This window comes from Canis lupus, chromosome 22 (genome assembly GCF_011100685.1).
Source record: "Canis lupus familiaris isolate Mischka breed German Shepherd chromosome 22, alternate assembly UU_Cfam_GSD_1.0, whole genome shotgun sequence".
Taxonomy (NCBI): domain Eukaryota; kingdom Metazoa; phylum Chordata; class Mammalia; order Carnivora; family Canidae; genus Canis; species Canis lupus.
The window spans coordinates 47,240,366-47,260,682 of record NC_049243.1 but is presented as its reverse complement, the minus strand read 5'-3'; the positions used below and the strand labels follow the sequence as shown (position 1 = coordinate 47,260,682).

The 20,317-nt window shown below is 36.3% G+C and overlaps 1 protein-coding gene and 1 pseudogene across 3 annotated transcripts in view; both read right to left on the bottom strand.

Moving 5' to 3' along the window:
• HS6ST3 (heparan sulfate 6-O-sulfotransferase 3) overlaps positions 1–20,317 on the bottom strand; it is a 631,934-nt gene that overhangs the window by 163,374 nt on the left and 448,243 nt on the right. The gene's annotated exons all lie outside the window — the stretch shown is intronic.
• LOC100686970 overlaps positions 1,154–20,317 on the bottom strand; it is a 78,379-nt pseudogene continuing 59,215 nt past the window's right edge.

Below are 20,317 nucleotides of genomic sequence, written 5' to 3'. Positions count from 1 at the left end.
TTTACTTTAATATTTATTACTTCCTTCCTTCTGCTTATTCGTGATTTAGTTTGTTTTTCTTTTTCTATTTTTTTTAAGATGGAACTTAGATTATTGGGATTAGAAACTTTCTTTGCAGTTATAAGCATCTAGAGTTATAAACTGCCCTCTAAGCATTGCTTTAATTGTATTCTGTAGTTTCTATCTCTTTTGTGTTAGTCTTCATTCAACTCAAAATAATTTTTTATTCCCTTTTTGTTTTCTTTTTTGACCCATGGATTATTTAGAAGTAGATAATTACCGAAGTATTTGGCACAGATTTCCTTCTTTTTTGATATCTAATATAATTGTTTTGTGGTCATAAGATACATTTTGCATGATTTCAATCTTTAAAAAATCATACTGAGAATTATTGCATGGCCCAGCATATAGTCTATCTTATAGAATATTCCATTCCAAAAATGTGTGCTCTATAGTTCTTGAGTGAAATGTGCTACAATATCAGTTAAGTAACACTGGTTGATAATGTTGTTCAGTCTTTCATATCTTTGCTGATTTTCTGTTATGTTATATTAATCATTGGAGTGAAATACTGAAATCTCCAACCATTTTTAATTGTGTATTTCTGCTTTCTAATCTGTTATTTTTTGCTTTAAGTATTGCAGATCTCTGTTATTAGGTGTGTTTACCATTTATAATGATTATATCTTTCTAATACGTTGACCCTTTTAACATTAAGAAATGTCTCTCTTTGTTTCTAATGATATTTATTATATTGAGGTTTACTTTATTTGATATTAACATAACTGCTCCAGAGCCATTATGGTTACTATTTTATGGTGTATCTTTTTCCAACCCTTTTACTCTCAAGCTCTTTGTGTCTGCATTTAAGTTATGTTTCTTCTAGACAGTACATAGATACCACAAAACACCAAAGAAGCCGTGACCTTTTTCCTCCTTAATTAGCACTCTAATAATTTAAATTACAAAACTAATGAAGACATCCTCCACCTTCACCAAACAGTTATAAGAATAGATAATAAGATAAAAAAGCTTTAACACCCTATTCTTTGGAAATTTTGCACAGCATTCCTTTTAGGTTATCTCCACAATTTGGGATTAAATGTTTATTCTGGGAGGACACAGATCAATGATTTTGAGTTTCTCAGTCACTCTATACCCTATCAGTTCTAAAAATACAAGGAAAACTTAAAAAACATTTCACTATTCATATCATAATAGTCCTTCACTGAAACTAAAGGAGAATGCACTTTTTTCTTATTGTTCACAAAACTGTGAACCAGGTCAGTGACTGATATACCAACAAAGCAGGTATGCAACATTTTACCCTCAACAATTTCATGACTCTGTTGCACATGGCACCTACGAGTAATGACCCATTACTTCTTTTAAGCAACCTCATGTGGACATTTCATCTTCTCCTTGCTCATCAATAACACTTCTTCTTCCAAAGTCTGTGCTTTCAAAACACTCATAACGATAGATTGCATTCTCTATGAATACAATTTCATCCAATTCCAGTCATTCGATTTTTAGGAAATGCAGTATCTCCATGTCATTTAGGTTATTATTTCCACTGGCTAACATGCAACAAGCAGGACACTCTATTAACTACAATATCACAAGACTGGGACTAGTGCTCTGAATAAACCCCTATTTCCCTTAAGCTCAGGAATGTAGGCCTGAGAACTATCCAAGGAGCTAAGTGTGAGGAGCAACATCTTTGAATGAGCAAAGACAGACACATCTTTGTTGCTCTCTACTTTGGGAAGGCTGAAGATGTCAAGGTCATCATGTCTCATGCAGACCATTCTAAAATATCTAAGACGACCATCCTTCTGCAATGTCATTGCTGAAATTGCTAGTGTCCAAGCAATGCATAATTATCTGACTCCAACCATAGTAAATTTATGGGCTGTTTTATTCTCATCATTTTCCCAGGTCTTTGAATTTATGTCTGAGACACCTTCATTGATTTTTGCAATCTAGGCAAGCAAGTCTGCCTGCCATGCCTCATCAGGTGATGACAAGGAACACAGGGGAAGTTCTTCTCGAAACTTTTAAATCATCTATTTGATTAGCCCAACAATTACAGATTTAAGGTGGCTCCAATTTTGGAGATAATACAGGTACTTAACGTTTAAAAGGTTACCACAATTTAAAGTTACTGAAGATTGGAAGTCTCTTCTGAATTAGACTCTTGTCCCAGGTAAGGTCTATTTCCTCATGAACAATGACTTTATGTTTGTCAAATAAGCTAAAATAATATGTTTGTCAAGCTTTTATTATTTATTAATAACAAAAGGTGTTTTTATAACAATTTGTAAGCTTCAAAGTATTCCCATGTCCATTAATGTGCTGTATTCTTGTTATAATTCTGAGAACGAGGGATTATTGTGCCCAAATTATAGCTGAGACCTAATAAAGTGGCAGAATCTTGATTGGAATTCAGTTCTTTTGATGCTATGTTAATGCACTTCACACTGTGTAATAGAGCTTCTCTTCATTAAAAATTTAATTGTCTTGATATTCTTACAGCATTTGTATGGAATAAAGATTCATAATGATTCAGTATACATAAGAGAGAAAATAAATTTAATAACTGAATTCATAAGCCATAGGGATTAAGTAAATTTTAGTGCATCTATAAATTAAATACTGTCTATTCATTAAAAGGGCATTATGTTGTATATTTATTATCATAAAAATATAACCATAATATGCTAAGAGGAAAAGAAATTTGCAGAAGACTATGTGTACACAGAATAGGCAGTCCAGAAATAGATGCACATATATACAGTCAATTGATTTATGACAAAGATGCCACTAAAATTTAGTAGGAAAAAATTCATTTTCAAGAAATGTCTCTAGAGAAATTGGGCATCTATATGAGAAAAAAAGATGAATCTTGCCCCATTATTTCACACCATATTTTAAAATTAAGATGAAATGGCCCAAGAAACCAAATGTGAAAAAAAAATTTTTCCAGAAGAAAACAGAATATCTTCATATCTTAGGGTAGAAAATAATTTCTTAATTAGTACGCAAAAGCAATATATATCAAAGAAAAGATGATAAATTACAGCTCATTAAATTTAAGAACTAATTTACCAAAAGATACCAGGAAGAGAATGAAAAATAATTCAAGAGGAAGAGAAGATATTTATAATATAAATATCCAACAAAAAGCTTAGTATAGTATATCTCAGAAACTCCTACAAACTAGTAAGAAAAAGACAAACCTACTTTTTTTTTTAAGTGGGGGAGAGGAAGAGAAAGAATCCCAAGGAGGCTCCATGACCAGTGTGGAGCCCAATGGGGGTTCAGTGTGAGGACCCTGAGATCATGACCTGAGCCTAAATCAAGAGTCAGACGCTCAACAGACTGAGCCACTCAGGCATCTCACAAACCTCCTTTTTAAATTGGACAAGTTTACAACATACAGGCACTATACAAATGAGAAAATCCACATGACAAATTAGCAAAAATCAATATAGTTAATCATTAATGAATTAAAAATTAAACATTCCTCTTAGCATAGCTAAATCCAGAAGACTGATCATACCGCTTGCTGGCAAGAATGTGGAGAAACTAGAACATTCATATCTTCCTCAAGGAAGCCAAACTGGTGCAAACAAATTTGAAAAACTGTTTGCCATTATTACCCTATTATCCAGCAAGCACACTCCTAGGCATATTCCTAAGAGAAACAAGTGCATATATCCATCAAAAGACACATATAGGAATGTTCAGAGAAGTCTTATTCATAATAGCCAGAAACAAAACAACCCAAATGTTTATCATCAGAAGAACAGATAAATAAATTGTGACATAAAATAGAATAGTAGACAGCATTAAAAATTAAACATGTTAACAATACAGAAAATAATGTGGATAAATCTCATAAGACATCATGTTGAGAAGCCAGACACACACAAAAAGTTCACACATTGTTATTTCATTTTTATAAACGTCAGGGATAAGGCATAATTAATCAATGGTGATAGAAGTAAAAAATCATTGTTGCCTCTGGGGGAAGTATACAATTGAACATTCTAGAATGCCAGGAATGTTCTTAATCTTGATTTGAGTGACAGTTATATGTAACTGCAAAGTCAGATGCTGCTTCAGTTTTGATGTGCTTCTTTATGGCCAGTGCCTTTTAGTCATTTTATTAAAGGCTGAGTTCAGCTATGACCGCTTTTTCTTCACAATTGTCTAGATAGTAACTTTGAATACTGAATTTGCACTTGTTAAAACAGAGTTTTAGAGCAGACACTCTTCCTTTCCGCTCTCTCTCCACGTCCTTTTCCACATCTACTGCTAATGTAAGTTTCCGAAAGACTCCACTGAACCCTTCTAGTGTCAGTATGACCACAGCCAAGTAGCTTCTTCACCAAAGTTCCTTCTGCAAAAGTTGCCAATAGCATCTCTAAAACACATTCACAGCACTCACAGCAAAGCACTTTTAAGACTCCCCCCTAAATTTCTTTTGAAATAATGATGACAAGATGCACTTTTGCATTCTTGTTCCAGTCCATTTTTGCTCCAGCTTAAAAGTGAAGGAGTGCTAGATGGCTTTCTCTTTTTAAAAATTATCCCTGTTATATTTATAATTTTTGCTTTGAAATAAACAAAAATAAGAAAAGAATAAGAAAATACCTCTTTTTGTTTGTACTGAGTAAATATCAGAGTTGGTTGAATTCTACCTTTTTTTCTTGCTTGCTTTGCTATGTGAGGTATGTCCAGGAAAAAACAAAAACAGCCATAGAAATACGTGCATTCTCTCTTTCTCTCTCTTTTACACACACACACACACGCACGCACACACACACACACACACACACACACAAAGAAGTCAGGGTAATCCATTTGGCTATGACACATAGGTTTTAACAACCAGCATCCAGTGAAGAGGCATCCCAGATATGGCTTTAGAGCAACCATGACACTGTTTTATGTATAATATACATAAATCCAGTCAATTTGCTATGATATTTAAGATTTAGAACCCACCTAAATCTTGGAATTCAAGCATATCAGCCCTAATTTTTCAGTTTAGTCAGTTTGTTGAAGGACCCAACCAGCATCACTCTTTTGCCCCCCTTTCTTCCATTCTACCATGGAATGGCTCAGAGTAGAGCACTGACCAAAAGAAGAAAACTTTATGGTAGCCCTGATTTTAAGCCCAGAGCCTTGGCCCCAAACACACCTCTTCCAAACCATTGTATTTTGGTTTCATTTAGTTTCCTGACCCTTATTCTAGTCCCAAAGTGAGTAGAAGTTTGAAATAGGATGAAAATGAGCTCCAACAATGTATTTCTGGTCTATCTTTTGAAGATCAGTATATTATCTAATAACTTACAGATCTGAACTTTTGATTTGTGAGGAATAAAATGAAGTTTCCCTTAAAAAATGAAAGGGTATGTGATATAATTGGGATATTCTAAAGTATCCTGAGGATCGTGGATGGAAAGCATTAATAGAGAATAAATCACTAATTACATTAGTGGTCTGTTCTGCTCAATCAGTGTATAACTTTAAACTATACCTGGCATCTAGTCCCATTGCTATAATTTATTTTTCTTGCCTTTTTAAAAACCACATGAGTTATTTTTAATAATGCTTTTTCAAATGCAGACCAAAGACAATCTTCATAATTCTCTCAGGTTATGAACAAAGGCACAGAAATAGGTGTCTAAATTGGATGTTCTAGAGGGGATTCTATCTATTGCTATGTTTTATACATTATCTAATTTCCTTTTGGCAACCACAGATTCTGAATTATAATTATGGTAATCATAATAACAATGAAAATGAGTGACATCTTTTACTAGCATGAACTATGCTCAACCTACTCCTTTGTTCTTGAGATGCAGGATCTCCTTCCAGAATCTGTGGAGAGCCCTGAACAGCATGATAGAAGGCTGACAAGTAAACAAGTGTTAGAATCTTTACTTTCTATCATCATACTGTCTCTCCTTTTTTCCCAGCCATCCTCACCCAATTCCCAGGATCAAAATGTGCATGTGACACGTATGAAAGGGACAACATCGGTGTGTGTTTGGTAGAATTTCATTTTACTCTTCAACCACAATGCCTGGTTTTTCTTGGCACTAGCAGTGATATTCTTCAGCATACAATCAGTATTTTCTTCCTGGAGACAGCTCATTACTGATAACAGACGGTCTTGGAACAATCTTTGTAAATGAAAGGACTAGTTTTTTTTTTTTTTTTTTTTTTTTTTTAATAGGCTTCCAAGAAGACTATTTTGGGATAGATACAAATGAAGAAAACCTAAACAAAATCAGCAGTCCTCCCTTTGGCAGCCCGTTTACAAGTTTCAAGTAAGAATTCAATGATGTTTTGAACATCAGTAATGATGTTTTCTAATGTATTCACCCTCCTGGAGATAAGCAGCAATCTGTGTGTTCCAACACTTTGGTATTCCCTGTTGAACTAGACTTTGAAGCACATTTTTCTAACACATCTGCAATGCCCCCTGATTTAGCCTCCTCAAGGAAGGTGGAAGACCTACCCACTCTCAAGGTTTCAGTTTCTCCAGCCCTGACCATCATAAGTGTGTTAGATTGAGAAATTCAGTTGCAATGAAAAGCATAAAGTAAGGAACTAAGAGTGCTTATTTCACTCTCCCCTGACAGATATTGGCAGAGAGAAAATATAAATTTAACAGTGTCCTAAGGGCTCAGGTGAGTTTTACCTCACTTACGAACACCTTAAAAATAACAAAAATTGCTGGTAAGCCAGCTAACTCAGCCAAGAAGTTCCTTTTTCCACATTTTGTAATGTAAACTCTTGAGGGAAAAAATTGGTACTGCCCTTGTCAAATTAAATAATCGCTTCAGACACGTTAACTCCAGGCTGTTTTCTAATAATGATGGCTTGAGGAACAGGCGCATCTAGTATGTGTAAAAGAGATAAAGATGGAATGTGTGTTCTTATATTCATGATTAAAAATGGACCATAGAGAGTCTAGTTCTCTATAGATTTCCTTTGTTTCAATCAGAATATTTTTTTGCAAGTGGTGATTTTAAACAAAAATTTCATAAGATTTTATACATTGCCTACAATTCAACCTCAGTTTTTTGGGAAGGGGTGGAAGAAAAGAATCAGGCACATGCTGTGAATAAACAATTGAGTCTTCCAACCCTCTTAGTTCAAGACCAGGATGAGTAATGAAGTGAGGTTCTCCTGCCTTCATATTTACCTTACAAAAGATTTTAGCAAACACAAGACGCCAAATACCATGGACATTTAAAAATACATGTTTTTTTTTTTAAAGCATTTCTATTTTCTTGTGGAGCAGTTAACCACAAGGGTTTGGTTGTCAATTCATGGATGATTATCATGATATGATTCGAACTTTGTGACAGGATCAGAAAATCCTCCTCACTTCCTCTAGCAGTGCTGCTTGTCTTTATGGCATTTCTAAAGGTACCAAATATGAGATCAAACATGGCCAGCAATGCCTTTTTAAATTCAGTTTTAGAGTAATCAAGAGTCCTATTGCTGACTGCAGCAATATTTTCAGAACCTGTACCCACAAAGGTCTTCAAAGACTGGAGGCATAATTCACAGATTGCTAATTACCTGTTTGAATTCCATCTTTCTTTCAAAGAAGCATGTAAAAATATTTCTAATGAACTGTGCAATCAAGAACAAATAGATGAGATGCTTTCAATCCATAAGCCTACATATCAACAATTCAATATAATTACTTTAACCATCAGAATGTTTTATTTGTGTACCAAGTATACCAAAGCAGAGTCATATCTTAAGGAACCAGAAGGCAAGAGATAGGTGGGCAGACAGAAAGGGAAGGAAAGGAGAAGTGAGGATGAGAGTGGAAAAGAAAGAAAACAGCTGCTTGTGCGTCTCTTCCTGGGCCTCAGATCGCAAAAGGGAATTGATTGATGTGGTAACTGGCAGGGAGTGAGTTATCTATGTTTGAATGGGGGTCAGGTGAGGGAATGGATCCATTTTTCACACAGAAGAGTCACCTAGCATGCCCTAGCACTATTTTTGCCAGTGCTCCAAAAGGCCTAACCTCTTGTTGGAGAGACGATTGCTCCCTGAGATGGAAAGAGAATCGGGAACTGATAATAAGAGGGTTGGCCTGACAGACACAATATCAGAATGTCTGAGACAAAGGGACAAGGTCAGGACCTGGAAAAGCACCATTGTTTCTGACGCCCATTTGGGAGGGGTAGGAGATACTCTCACAGTTTATAGCATATTTCCTGTGCCAGGAGGTGTCCAAGTGGCCTGTGCCAACATCACCCAGGTGTCACCACTTTCACACATGTAGCCCATGTCCTGCACTAGACAGCCATGAGACCACGATGTTCTAAACTGTACTTCCTGTTAGTTAACTATTGAGCTTTCTGGATACATTTAGCCCAGGAGAAGGCAATCGTATTAAATTTCTATTATGTACTAGGGACTGCATACCAAATTTTATATGTATATACATACATGCTTATATGTGTATATATAAAGAAATGTGTATATATATATGTGTCTATACAGAAAGACTATACTATTTGACTGTATTATATAAAATAGTGGAGTTTAATACAGTATTATATATACACACATGTGTATATATAAATAAATATATGTATCTACTATACACATATACACACAACAGATATATAGTAGAAACTTAATATGGTATATTTTATACATACACAGATATGTGTATGTATATATGTTTATATATAGAATGTATTATGTGACTGCATTATATATAGTAGAATTTAATGCCATTTATATGTCTGATACCATATTCCTGAGACTATATACCAAGCATTAAATTCTTATATATTGATATCAGTCATAACAGTCAACATATAAAGTCAAATATTCATTCTGCATTCTGCATTCAGGCATTCCATACTTACTAAAGGCTTTCCTATGAACATAGTACTGTGGCACATACTGTGGGGATAGAGAACCAAAGAGAATATGGTTCCTGTGATCCAAATGAGCTTCAAGCCATATGAAGGAGAAGGCATGTCATTAACTCATAGAATACAAAACAATATGAAGCAGGTACACCAATGCAGTCAAAACCAGATGCTAAGAATGTCCAAAGGAAGGAGAGATTGGTAGGACTTGGTCAAAGAGTGAGAAGGAGAAATGTTTCTTGAAGGAGATGCTTTTGAACTCATTTTAATGGCTAAAGGAGTAAGAGTTATATAAGCTAGTAAAGGAATGTGAGTCAGAGCATGAGGTAAGGAGGGTATGGCATGCTCAGGGATAGCAAGTAGATTCACTTGCCTGGAGATAAGGGTACAGCAAGGGAGCCAAGCTACTGGTAACAGGTGGGACAAGATTGTCTATTGATGTGGATGCCATGGTGAGTCAGTATCAGAAGATGGGGGCCATTATGGATATGGTCAGGGCTGACAATGTGGAAGACAAGGCATTTCAACTATGTAATGAAAGATAAATATTATTTCTATAGTCTGAGGTGTGATGTAAAAGTACATTCCAGGATAAAAGGATTGCAATAGAGAAGGGGCAGAAATAATAAAATATAGTGTGGACTTAGGGAATGGTACAAGTATGATAAGAAACTTTCATTCCTGGCATATATTATGGGTCAATAAAAATTTGTTGAATGAATGAATAAATGATTGATCATAGAGAAGTAAGGCAAAAAGAAGTTTCAAAATCTAGGTTGGAGCCGAACTTTGAATTATTAGACTAACAAGTCAGGTCTTTATTCAATAGCCAATGGGGAGACACTAAAGGATTTTAAAAGGAAGGAGTGACAGGATTAACACTGTGATCTGAAAGATGAATCTGGTATTGAGGTAAAGGCTGGGTTAGAGAGTGGTTGTCACAAAGAATAGGCTATTTCTATATCAAAGGAAATAAAAGTCAAAGATGAATTGTCTTTCAAGGCAGATCATTCATTCATAGATACTTACACATTTTCCACTGTATGCCAGTCATAGATTTATACAAATCAGGGAATAAATGGCCTACAGTCCTACTCTCAAGTAGCTTGACTTCTAGGCAGTGGAGACAAACATTAAACAATAGGTATCATAAAAAATATAAATGATGTAGCATGTTTGAAGATGTTAAGTATTATGGAAAAAGTAGAGCAGGATATGGTGAATTTTAGCACTGAGGGAAGAAGTAGGATGGGATGCTATATTGAATAAAGTTGTCAGGGTAGACCTCATGGAAGAGGGGTGATATGAGCAATGCACAAAAGAGATGGAAGGAATTAGCCAAGCTTGTATCTGGGGGAAAAAACATACTAGGCAGATGGAATAACAGGAGAATGTGTAACAAGTTCAATCAACAACAAGAATGGCAGTACACCTACTTCAGAGTAAGCAAGAAGGGGCAGAAGAGGAAATGAAATCATGATAAATCCAGGATAAATCTTGAAGGTTTTTTACAGGCCATCAAAAGGACTTTGGCTTTCACCTTGAGTGGACCAGGAAATTTTGGAGCATTTGAGGCAAAGAGTAACACCATCTGGCTTATACTTTTTAAGGAATACAGGAGTGTGCATTGAGGGAAACTGTAAAGGAGAAAGGACAGAACAGGAAGATCCATGAGGAGGGCACAGCAGTAATCCAAGTGAGACAGGACAATGGTCACACTAGGATACAACAAGGAAGGTGGTCAGAAGTGAGCAGGATATATTTTCATGGTGAAACCAATGGGATTTCCTCCTGACAAATTGGATAGAGGTGTGAAAGAAAGGGAAGAGTCAAGGATGAGTCAAAGGGTTTGTGTTTTGTTTTAGGCTGGACAACTAGAAAGATAGAATTGCTATAAAATAAGGTAGAGAGGATTGAGGTTGGAACAGATGTGTGCATGCAATTCAGTGCCTGTCAAGCTCAAGATGTCTATTTAGCTATCCAAGCAGCTATGTTCAATAGGCAATGGTATGTAGGGGTCTGCGGAGAGGTCTGAGATAGAGACATAACTGGGGATGTGCTCTGCATATAATCTACATAAAACAGGATGAGACAGGATGAAATTACCAAAGGTGCAAGTACAGATGAGGGAGACAAAAGAAGAGGATCAAGGACCGGTTACAGAGGCAATCAACATTAAGACATTACGTGGAATAATGGTGTTGTCCCTAAGAAAACAGATAATCTGAGTATGGTGGGAAATGGTTGGTTCAATAAATGAATTCTATTTTCTACATGTTATGTTTGAAGTGAAATTATGAAATTCATGTGACAACTAATGGTGTGCTGGTAAATATTAAACAGGGGAGAGGAGTATAATTTGTAGACTTTGCCAATTTCTCTGGTGTATGTGCTCCCATCACCAATTTAAAACTACCAACTTGCTTTAGTGGCTGATGGAAAAGATCCAAAACAAAAATTTATTAATTTTTTGATTTTGAGAAATCAGCCCTAGGGTGGGGACAATTAAAATCATAGGAAAGGATGAAATCTTCAGAGGACATATTGTGATAAACAGGAGAAAACTAAAGGCAAGATATGGGTAAGTGATCCTATTAAGGGGGTTTGAGAGATTTCCAATGAAGAAAGAAGAGCAAGAAGCTAAATTCTGGAACGGTTTTATAAACTGGGATCATTTTACTACTGTTGCAAAGTATTTATTTTCTCTTTTTTTTCCTACTTTTTCCCTGATAGGTGAAAGTACATCAGACTCAGATAAGAATTTTTTTCTTTTAGCCCCTGAGAGAATGGGCACTCAAAATTATTTTCATATCTGTATAAGAATTCTCATATGAACTTGTTTATGAATAATTTTAACCACTTACAGCTTTCCTTAAAATAAAATGTCATCAGGATATCTACATACTCCAACACAAATATCATTTGGATTTTCCAAATGGTCAATGTGGTTTTTCAGATATGTTCAAAAAAATTTTAAGTCAATTGACATTTGATACAAGGCATTGGATTTAGCAGCCAAAAGCCCTGCTATGATTAAGAAAAACCATGAGGAAACAGTTGTGTCTAGACAGTTTGCTTTTTTGAGTGCAACTTAGCTTCGCTGATAAAGAATAGATTCAAAAGAGTATGGTTAATTCTTAGTCACTTAGATACAAGTCATGCTATGGATAATGAGACATATAACAATCAGACACATACTACAACTTTTTAAAAGCTCTATGTATCTTTGAAGTACAGTCCATATGTGTGGTGATCACATTTCTAGAATTTTTCAGGACAGTCTCAGTGTCCTCAGAAATGTATTTGTAATTGTCAAATCATGTATTCTAATTTTTGCATTTGAAAAACATGAACACTGTTAGCAGATTTGTGTTGGGCTAAATTAAATTTAGATTCCACCCCCAATGTCTGCTGGATGGTAGACAGAAGCCTACTAAATCTAAGGATTCCTTGTAGAAAATGCACTCAAAGCCTAACCCACATGCTCCTTGGGTCTCTGCTTTCAGGAGAGCTTGGCCAGCATAAGCTTGCTATAATATTACAAGTTTTCTCAAATTGTAGTTGAATGTTCGCCCTAGTTTTTAGGAGCCCCTCTGAATCAAAAGAGCTCTATGTTCACAGGACATTGAAATTATGACTTGAAAAGAAAAAAAAAGCCAGTTATTGCATTTTCCCTGGATTGAAAATCACACTGAAGACAGTGAACCTCTTCCAAAAGGCAAAGCTCTGCCTCACCATTTGGGGTCCTTGTGCAATCTCCCTCAGGACCCATACACAAAATGAGGACAATACGGAGACCTGCATGTTCACATAATTGATCCACTTTCATCCACATAAAGGGATGAGAAAGTCTCAAATTATTAACAGTCCAGTGCTTTTACAGCTCCCACCTACCATGCACTTATCGCTTTTGGATTTTTCCTAATTGAATTACTCAGAGCAGACCAAATGACCTTAGTTGTCCAAGCACTATTTATCACATTGTATTGTAAATGAATTACCTTATTGGAAGAAAATATTCTCTTGATCCATTTTCCATCTTATAGTAATTATTTCCGCAGTGTCCTAATTTTTCTATGACTTTTCTTTTCAAGAAACAACTATTAACTTTCAACATAGTGACCTTGTTTGGATGACTCTGTCCCCTCAGGTGACCTTGAAGCAAAAATTATAGGAGCATCAATTGGCAAGTTTGCCAGCATTCAGCAAAGTATGAAAAGGGTAAGAGCTCTTCATTTCCCAGCACTGGCATTCATCATGGAAAGACACATAAAAGAAAGGGCAAATTCCAATGACATGCATCCAATAAATTGGAGACTCTTGTCACAGTAAACGCCAATTCAGCAGTTTATAATCACAATGCATAATACGGCTACATTACTTATTTTTTAACCCTCTAAACAGAAGCTTTTAATACAGGTCTTTCTGTGTCTTCCTCTTTATCACTGAAAATCCTAAGTACTGTCAGCTATGAGGTCATCTTTCTGAGTCTGTTGAATTTCATCTTGACTATTGGTAACAAATCTTTTTTTGCAATGGCATCCAATCAAGCATCATAGATTGTAAAGAAATCTGAAAGATTACTTCATTTCAAGTAAACCATGAGCAAACTAAACTAGAGGGGAAATAAACTACCAGATTGTTAATAAACTATTTGCATGTTCAACAGACCCAGAAATTCTCTTAGCAATTTGCATGGCACTTCATTCCCTTTAATCTGGTAAATGGAGTCCAAATTCTTTTGCCTGAATTGGAGTTAATTCCAACAAATCAACAATCAAGATGAATCATCATTCTTAAATATATTTATTTATGAATCAATAGAGTATTGTTCAATACAGATTATAATGTTGTCAACAAAGGATCCACACTAAGTAATATTCTCTATTATATGTGTTTGATTTTTTTTAAAGGTAGTATGAATCCTGTAACCAAAGTGCACATAATAAGGTCAAACATACTTATGGAGATTTCCATGCATGTTTAGGCTCTCTCACCTCTTTGTTATATTTTACCAATATATTTTATATTATACCAAAATATACCAAATGGTATATTTTACCATTTTATTTGTTATATTTTACTTTGTTATGTTTTACTTATTTAAGGTAGAGCAGCAACATGGAACAAGCATTGGCCAAAAGGAATCACAGGTTTGGTGTTAAATCCAATTCTCTGACTCTTCTGAATTCTATTAGTCATTCAAATGCCCTGTCTTCAACTTCCTCATTCAAAAAACTATTTTCTGAGGTCATATGATCCTATAGGTCTGTGTTGCTACAAGCAAGCACCAGATTCACAGCAGGTTTTTGCTCTCTCTCCCTCTTCTTCCAAAGCAAAGCAAAGCAAAGCAAATAAAATAATAATAAATAAAATAAAATAAAATAAAATAAAATAAAATAAAATAAAATAAAATAAAATAAAATAAAATAAAAAGACAGAAAAGGTGGCAAGGACACAGCTGGCTCTAGTTTGTATCTGAGATGGTGCTAAATTTCCCAGTTTGGCATGCCTGCTTCCCAAGCATTGTGAGAATATTTGTTAGCAGTGAGAAGTACTATTGGGGCAACCCTTGCTCAGATGTTCTGATGGTGCTCTGAACCCTATTAAACAATACCTAGCTTTTTAAAAATGTTTCTCAAGTTTTAGATTTCTAGATCTTTTCATGGTTCATGTCTAGTTACCACAGCATACATACTGGAATTTAAACAGTTAAGTATTTCTGGTACAGGATTGGTCTAGGTAATGAGGTAAAATATTTCCTCCACCTAAAACAGAGTCTTGTTTGAGATCACCTTCAAATAATTGCCATTTATGGAAGTATATCATTTCTTCAGCTAGATCTACTTAAGAAAGACGCTCTTAGGACATTTCTAAGGTACAGCCATGGGTTTCTGGTATTGATTTTCACATCCAATTTTGAGTTTGCTGGCTGCATGTTATGAAGCCAGTCCTTACTACATTCCACCAAGAATGTCAATCGGTTTTCCAGGCTGTTTCTACTCCCTGCACTCCACACCCCTGAGGCAGTGGTCTAATCATCTCACATGAGCCCTGGCCGATCTCCATGCCCACAGGTGGAGTTGGACTCCAAACTAGATCTACTAACAAGACTAAGGTCTCCTGCCCATACAATGCTATTTCAGGCATCTCAAGGGCTTCCCTGTCCTAAAAACAAAATTCCACTTTTCTAACTGATGTTTCAAATATCTTTAATGAAGACATGCTTTGACTCAGTACACATTTTCCTGAGAAAGGAAACATATGACCCGAAATCTATATAATCTGACAAAGTTGATTAATATCAAATCCCTTCCTGAGGATGGACTTTAAAGGAGGTGCCCCACTGGCTGGTGAAATGGGAAAAGTGCAGCAAAAGGAGGTGGAAGACACAAAATATGTTGCTTCTTTTTTGCTTCATTATTATTTGTAATATAGAATAATTCCATCTCATGAGGTTCTTCTGCTAACTGATAATAAGTAAACACCATTTACTGAGTCACTCAATAGTGAGAGGTAGCATCCATGAAAATGCTGGTAAGCTCCAAAAAGTCTCTCCTCCATAAAAGCAATGAGAACACTGGCAAATATTATCAGAATTTACTTTATAACTCTGAATATTAGCTGAAGGGTTGCAGCAATTCACAAAACTTTTTGTTGTTGTTAAAGGATAAGTCTTGTTAAGAAGAGCAAGCTTCATTATTTGCCCTATTTCCACCCCCACCCCTTAATTTGCAGCACTCTTAAAAACTGACAGCCACAATCACTGTTACAAACAGCAGTCTGGCAGCCATCACAAGGGGCAGAATAGAGCTGAAGTGCCTTCAAGGCCCCAATTCCTAGAGAACTGGTCATTATTTGATCTGTCTAGTGGTTCCCCAGAAGACCCTATTTGAAAAGCTATCTTTTTATAGGACATGACTTAAAGCTCATCTAGTGTGAAAAGCCTTTGTTTGAGGAGCATTTGCCCTCCTAAAAAAAATCAGAGGCAACTGTTTAACACTGCAGCAACCTGAGGCAGTAGGCAATAATTCAGACAATTGACTAAGCAAAAGCTTAAAAGATGAGATGTCCATAGGAGGCTGTGAAAATCTCCAATATATTCCTAGTAATCTAGAAGCCCATGTCCACGTGTAGTGCATATGGCGAGGACTATGTGCATGTTCAGGAAGACCTAAGAAACTCTACCTTCTTGCTAAACTTGATATTCTCTGCAAGCAGAAAATGAAGGCTAAGAAGAAATGGCCTTGCTGAGTGCTGAAGTACAAAAATAGAGCTCCTGGTAAAGACTGGGAGCTAGTTAGTTCCAGGCGTTTAAGGAAATCTCTATCCAATTATTAGCTGACCATTAAGAGACCTGAGCCGAGACTCCAGCGGCCATATGCAAAAAAGAATTCAGAGTTTACAGAATTTGTTCAAAAAAATCACTGAACAACAAACACCGACAGCAACACTGGGGAGAAGGAAGAATCTGATTTCCAGGGTTCCCACATTAAATTAGCTTAATTGTTCAGTTTTCAACCAAAAAGTAGGAGACATACAAAGAAACAAGAAGGTATGGCCCATAGACACACGGGAAAAAAAGCAATCAATAGAAACTGTCCCTGAGACAGACCAAATGTTGAGACTTACAACAATGACTTTAAATTAGCTATTTTAAATATGGTCAAAGAATGGTCACTAAAGAGAGTATGTCAATAAAAAGGTAGAAATTATAAAAAGGAACCAAACAGGAGTTCTGGAGATTAAAAGTATAGTAAAGGAAATGACAAGCTGACTACAGGAGCTCAACAGAAGATCTGAGGAGGCACAATTAAAAATTAATGAGCTTTTATTGGGTATTTACCAACTCCTTCCAAAGAAAAACCAAAACTACTAATTTGAAAAGATATATGCACCCATATGTTTGTAGCAGCATTATTTACAATAGCCAAGATATGGAAGCAGCCCAAATGTCCACGGATAGATGAATGGATAAAGAAGCTGTGGTATACACACAATGGAATATTACTCAGCCACATAAAGGGATGAGGTCTTGTCATTTGCAGCAACATGGATAGATCTATGGGGCATTATGTGAAGTGAAATAAGTCAGAGAAAGACAAATACTATATGATTTCACTAGGCATGGAATCTAAAAAATCAAAACAAATAAATGAACAAAAAGCAGAATCAGATCTATAAATACAAACTGAGGGCTGCTGCTGAGGAAGGGGGTGTGAAGGGATGGGTAAAATGGATGAAAGGGAGCAGGAGGCACAGGCCTCCAGTTATGGAATGAAAATATCACAGGGATAAAAGGTACAGCAAAGGGAATACAGTTAGTGGCACTGCAATAGTGATGTATGGGGACATGGCAGCCGCACTTGTGGTGTGCACAGTATAGTGTATAAACTTGTTGAATCATTATGTTGTATACCTAAAACTAATGCAACATTGTGTGTCAACTATACTCAGATATACAAGTAATCATCATCATCATCATCATCATCATAGTAATAAACACAATCTGTACTTCATGATACAAAAGGTATCAGAGAAGGTGTGTGTGTGTGTGTGTGTGTGTGTGTGTGTGTGTGTGTATGTGATGTTAAATGTTGAGTTTTGGGAAAGTGGTATCCAGGACTATCACCAAATCATATATATGTACATTTCAGAAATAAAACTATTTCAAAACAATTTAGTGAGCTCAATGGAGATAGGTCAATTGAAGTAATCTGGTCGAGAGAGAACAGAAAGAAAAAAAGAATAAAGGAAAATGAATATAGCCTAAGAGCACGGAGTAGATTAGCATATGCTAATGAAAGCCCCAGAGGAAGAGAAGAGAGCAGGAGAAAGGGGCAGAAAGAATATTTGAGAAACTAATGGCTGAAACCTCCCAATTTAAAGAAAACCATCAATCTAGGTATCCAATAAGCTCAAAAAACCCCAGGCGAGATAAACTCAAAAAAATTCAGCTAGATAGACACTTCATACTCAAATTGTTGAAAGCCCAGGACAAAGAAAGAATCTTGAAAGAATCAAGAGAGTAACAACTTGTCATACACAAAGGATCCTCAATAAAACTAACAGCCTGATTTCTCATCAGATATCAAGGAGGCCAGAAAGTGGTTGTTGAGAGGTGGGATCAAGGGGGACCAGGAGGAACCAACAAAATGGTGGCAGACCCCCCACCTTGTTGCCCCCACCTCAGAACTTTCCCATCACCAGCAGACCACTCGAGGACACCTCATCAGGGGGAGACTGGACCTTTGCGGGAAACCTGAACCGCACCTTACCCAGACCCCATATAAGGGCACGGGCAGTTATTGCCCCAGGCCGATTCCACCAGTTACATGCCTAATACCTATCACCTGGCACAGATACCCCACTCCTTACCCCTCCCCCCTTAAAAAGCCCACTTGACCTCCCCTGCGGGTGACTTCCCCACTCTCTCCCTCCTCTGTGGGTCGGGGAACCTCCCCGAGAGCGCGTCCCATTAAAAGCCTGTTTCGACCAACTTTTGCCTGGCCTCTCTATTTCATTTCACCACTAATCGGATTAAACCTGACAGTGGTGATGCAACAGAATCAAAATGCTGAAAGAAAAACGACTGTCAACCAAGAACTCTATATCTAGCAACACTATCCTTCAGAGATGAAGAATTTAAGATAGTCACAGATGCAAACTGAGAGAACTTATTTGCTTGCTTTTCTGCACCACAAAGATACAGAGGGAAGCCTTTCAGGTTGAAATGAAAGGACACTAGACAATAGCTTGAATCTACATAAAGACATAAAAAAGCGCTGTTAATGGTAACTATTTAGGTAAATGTAAAACGTGGTATAACTTTGTTTATTCACTTATAACTCATTTTGTCTCCTATCTGACTTATTTATTTATTTTTAAGATTTTATTTATTTATGAGAGACACAGAGAGAGGCAGAGACACAGGCAGAGGGAGAAGCAGGCTCCCTGCAGGGGGCCCAATGCGGGAATCCATCTGATCCCGGGACCCTGGGATCACACCCTGAGCCAAAGGCCTACGCTCAACCGCTGAGTCACCCAGGCATCCCTCCTATCTGATTTAAAAGACAACTGCACATATAATACTTGTGAATATGTGTTGATGAGCACACAACAGCTAAAGATATTTTCATGACAATAGTAGCACAATGAGGGGGAGGAAATGGAGCTACATAAGAGCAAAGGTTTGTATACCACTGAAATCATTGAAAATAACACTAGAGGGGCGCCAGGGTGGCTCAGCAGGTTAAACAACTGCCTTCAACTCAGATCATGATCCCAGGGTCCTGGGATGGAGCCCCATGTCAGGCTTCCTGCTCAGCGGGGAGCCTGCTTCTCCCTCTCCCTCTGCCTACTTGCGCTCTCTCTCTCTCTCTGTCAAATAAATAAACAAAATCTTTTAAAAAATAACACTACAATGTATCTATATAACACAAAGGAAGGCTATAATGGGCAAAACATTAAAGGCAGAAGACATAGAAAACATAGCAAATCAGCAGAGGTATATTCTACTTTATCAGTAAGGTCATTTAAGGTAAATGAATCGAACAATCCAATTAAGAGAAAGATATTGGCAGAATATGTAATCCAATTACATGCTGTCTGCAAGAGACACACTTTCAAGATGCAAAGAGGTGGGAAGTGAAAAGATGTATCATGCAAACAGAAACCAAAATAAAACCTGCAGCACTTATACTGACATTAGACAAAATAGACTTTAAAACCAAAATTGTTACTAGAAATAGAGACATTTTACAACAATAAAAGAGTCAATCCATCAGGAAGATATAGCAATTATAAACATATATGCAACCAACAATCGCTTACCAAAATACTTGTAGCAAAAACTGACAGAATTAAAGAAACAGACAATTCAACTATAACAGATGAAAAATTTCAATAACCCACTTTCAAAAATGTATAAAAAATCAGCAGATGATCACCAAAAATACAAATCTTGAACAACACTATAAGTCAACTAGACCTTACAGATATTTATTCAACACTCCACCTAACCATAGAACATATATTCTTCACAAGTACACATGGAACATTTTCCAGGATATATTATATGTCAAGCCATAAAATAAGTCTCATCAATTTTAAATCTATATTACTAAAATGAATAAAAAAATCAACAGCCAGGTAATCTCTTAAGTGATTTACATGATTTTAGTTAATTCTCAAAAATATTCAATGAAATATGATATGATTGGGTATAAGAAGCATGATTAAGTATGATGATTATACACTTATTACAGATGAAGAAACTATAGTAGCGAAGACCATAGACTTCCCTAGGAGGGAACAGTTCATACGAACAAAGATGGGAGCTAAACTTAATGTTTTTTTTGTTTTGTTTTGTTTTGTTTTTATGATAG